The 4,096-nt window shown below is 41.9% G+C and overlaps 1 pseudogene; it reads left to right on the top strand.

The window, feature by feature from the left end:
- The first annotated feature begins 2,861 nt into the window (after positions 1–2,861).
- On the top strand, positions 2,862–3,848 carry LOC117062979 (annotated as a pseudogene).
- The last annotated feature ends 248 nt before the right edge of the window (positions 3,849–4,096 follow it).

Here is a 4,096-nt window from a genome sequence, read left to right on the forward strand (position 1 = left end):
AGAGATGGGGTCTGACTATGTTCCCAGGCTGGTCTCAAACTCCATGGCCCAAGCAATCCTTCTGTCTCTGCCCCTCAAAGTGCTGAGATTATAGACATGAGCCACCACACCTGGCAAGACAAAATTAAGGAACTAAACTTCAGTGTTCTTGGCTTGTTCACAGACTCAGAAATAGAAAATAACTTAAGCATTACTGTCAACTTGGTGGTTGTTGATGGGTGTGCAGGAATCTTCTGTGCCCCATGGGAATGACACCACCTTTGCAAAATTATGACTGAGAAAGTGAAAGAGACCTAACTTAACCGACTCCATCTTGCTTCTAACCTCTAAACTGTCCTTGTTCATTCCCAAACACAGGCTGAACTCACTTCAGGAGAAACTCAGTTTATAGTTTAAAACAAAGATGATAACAGCCCTTTCCCCAAAGCAGACCTCCTTCTTGCCTGGGGACTAGATTGCCTTTGTAGGAATAACATGAGCCACAAGATTAAAAATTACGGTTTAGGAGTCATGCAGCTGGAGGCTACAAGATTCTGACCATCCCTAAACTGCTCCTAAGATCAGTGCTTGAGATATTTTGTTGACCCTGCACTTGATGGATCAGCTAACACCACCCAGATCAATTAACTGGCTCATTTGATCTTGCGGCCCCTACCCAGGAACTGACTCAGCGCAAGAAGACAGCTTTGACTTCCTATGATTTCATCCTTGACCAGTCAGCACTCCTGGCTCACTGGCTTCCCCCCACCCACCAAATTGGCCTTAAACACTCTGCTCCACGAATCCGGAGACTTACTTGAGTAATAATAAAACTCAGGTCTCCCGCACAGCCAGCTCTGGGTGAACTACTCTTTCCGTATTGCAATTCCCCTGTCCTGATGAATCGCCTCTGTCAAGGCAGCAGGCAAGGTGAACCCACTGGGCAGTTATAGGAACATGCCTGAGAAGTTTACAAAATTAAAAAGAAGAGGAAACATAGTGTCTCGTGGAGCATTTGGCAAAAGTATTGATCCTTGCTAGAGGGTAAAGTCCTAGAGGGACAGACCTTAGAAACAGGAGCAGCAGTTTCAAAATCCGCTGATAATTATTTTCCAGTGAAACAAATGCAAGGACAGGATGAAAATACCGATGTATGTTAGTCTCTGCAAACTAGGAATAGAGGGAAACTTCCTTAACTTGATAAAAAAACATCCACAGGCTGGGCCTGGTGGCTCAGGCCTGTAATCCCAGCACTTTGGGAGGCCAAGGCGGAAGGATCATTTGAGCTCAGCAGTTCAAAACCTGTTGTCTGGGCAACATGGCAAAACCCCATCTCTACAAAAATTACAAAAAGTAGCCAGGCATGGCAGCAGTCCCAGCTACTTGGGAGGCTGAAGTGGGAGGATAACTGGAGCCTGGGAGGTTGAGACTGCAGTTGAGCTGTAATCATGCCACTGCACTTCAGCCTGGGTGACAGAGGAAGACCCTCTCTCAAAAAAAAAAAAGAAAATCCAGAAAAAAACTACAGGTAGTACCATACTTAATCTTAAAAAAAACTAGAACTTTTCCTGCTAAGATCAGTAAAGATGTCTCCTCTCAACACTCCTTTTCAACATCATTTTGGAAGTCCTACCTAATGCAATAAGACAAGAAAGGTAAACAAAAGGTTGGAAAAAAGAAATAAAACTGTCTTTGTTCATGGATGACATGATTGTCTATGTAGAAAATCTGAAAGTATAAATTTAAAAAAACTTCTAGAACGAATAAGTGATTCTAGCAAGGTTACAGGGTACAGAGTTAACCTACAAAAGTCAATTGCTTTCCTATATACCAGCAGAGAACAAGTAGAATTTGGCATTAGAATCAATACCATTTATATGATCATACCCCAAATTGGAATACTTATGTATAAATTCAACAAAATATATACGAGATATATATAAGAATAACTGCAAAACTCTAATGAAAGAAATCTAAGAACTGGGGGGTGGTCGGGAGGATGAAGAGGAGTTGGTTAATGTTTACAAAAATACAGATAGAGGAAATAAGCTCTAGTATTTGATAGTATGCTAGGGAAATTATGGTTAACAACACTTTATTGTGTGTTTCAAACTAGTTAAAGAGAAGAATTTTTATGTTTCCAACACAAAGAAAAGATCAATTTTTGAGGTGATTGATATGCCAGTAACCCTGACTTGGTCACTCCACACATTGTACACATGTACCAGATATCACATGTGGCCAGGTGTCGTGGCTTATACCTATCAGCCCAGCAATTTGGGAGGCCGAGACAGGAGGATTGCTTGAACCCAAGAGCTTGAGACCAGCCTGGACAACATAGTTAGGCTCTATCTTTTAAAACAAAAACAAAAACAAAAACTGACATATACCCCCAAAATACGTACAACTATGTTACATAAATTAAAACTTTTTTAAAAAGGCAAAAGTAGGAGACAGTGTGACAGGCCTCCTCCTCTGAAATCTAAAGAAGCCCTCACAGATTTTATTTCTTTATCTTATTTTATTTTATTTATGTTTTTGAGACAGAGTCTCGCTCTGTTGCCCAGGCTGGAGTGCAGTGGCATAATCTTGGCTCACTGCAGCCTCCACCTCCCGGGTTCAAGGGATTCTCCTGCCTCAGTCTCCTGAGTAGCTGGGATTACAGGCATGTGCCACCACACAGGGCTAGTTTTTGTATTTTTAATAGAGACAGGGTTTCACTATGTTGGTCAGGCTGGTCTCAAACTCCTGTCCTCATGACCTGCCCGCCTCAGCCTCCCGAAGTGCTGGGATTACAGGCATGAGCCACCACTCCTGGCCACCCTCACAGATTTTAATTCCCACCCTCACAGATTTTAATTCCCACTCTAGATTCTGTATCTAGATCACCATGGCAAGTGGACAGAAGTTGATGAGAGCTGTTAGAGTTTTTGAATTTGGTAGACCAGAAGTCCTGAAACTGCAGTCGGATATTGCAGTACTGATTCTGAAAGACCATCAAGTTTTAATCAAGGTCCAAGCATGTGGTGTCAACCCCGCGGAGACATTCATTCACTCTGGTACTTACAGTAGAAAACCACCCTTACCCCATACTCCTGGCTCAGATGTGGCTGGGATGATAGAAGCTGTTAGAGATAAAGCACCTGCTTTCAAGAAAGGTGACAGAGTTTTCACTAGCAGCGTGATCTCTGGGGACTATGCAGAGTACAATCTTGCAGCAGACCACAGTTTACAAACTGCCTGAAAAACTGGACTTTAAACAAGGAGCTGCCATGAGTATTCCATATTTTAGTGCTTATCGAGCTCTGATCCGCAGTGCCCGTGTGGAAGGTGGAGGGTGTTCTGGTTCACGGGGTGACCGGAGAAGTTGGATTAACAGCCTGCCAAATTGCTAGAGCTTATGGCTTAAAGGTTTTGGGCACTGCTGGTACTGAGGAAGGACAAAAGGTGGTTTTGCAAAATGGAGTCCATTAAGTGTTCAATCACAGAGAAGTTAATTATACTGATAAAATTAAGAAATATGTTGGTGAGAAAGGAATTGATGTAATTATTGAAATATTAGCTAATGTAAATCTTAGTAAAGATTTGAGTCTTCTGTCACATAGAAGATGAGTGATAGTTGTTGGCAACAGAGTACTACTGAAATAAACCCATGGGACACCATGGCAAAGGAGTCGGGTACAATTGGAGTTACTCTCCTTTCCTCAACCAAGGAGGAATTTCAGCAATATGCAGCCGCCCTTCAAGCTGGAATGGAAATTGGTTGGTTGAAACCTGTCTATTACAGGTTTCAACCTCAATATCCACTGGAGAAGGTGGCCCAGGCTCATGAAACTACCACTCTTGGCAGTGGGGCTACTGGAAAATGATTATTCTCTTATGATGATTAATTATTTCATGGCTTTCTTATGTAATTAGACGTATTGTCTTTCTCCCAGTTGTACTTACCCTATCTTTTCTTTAATTAACATTCAATTCAGTGAGTTTCTTATGTGAAAAAATGAGATTTTTCTTTAGAGAGCAGAGGCAGAAGAGTAACATTCATTTTATAGCCAGCAATATTTTTTATGCCATCTGTCTCAAATCTAGGAGTCATCATAGTAGCAAATAGCATGTT

Source organism: Trachypithecus francoisi, unplaced genomic scaffold (assembly GCF_009764315.1).
Source record: "Trachypithecus francoisi isolate TF-2019V2 unplaced genomic scaffold, Tfra_2.0 Lachesis_group17, whole genome shotgun sequence".
Taxonomy (NCBI): Eukaryota; Metazoa; Chordata; class Mammalia; order Primates; family Cercopithecidae; genus Trachypithecus; species Trachypithecus francoisi.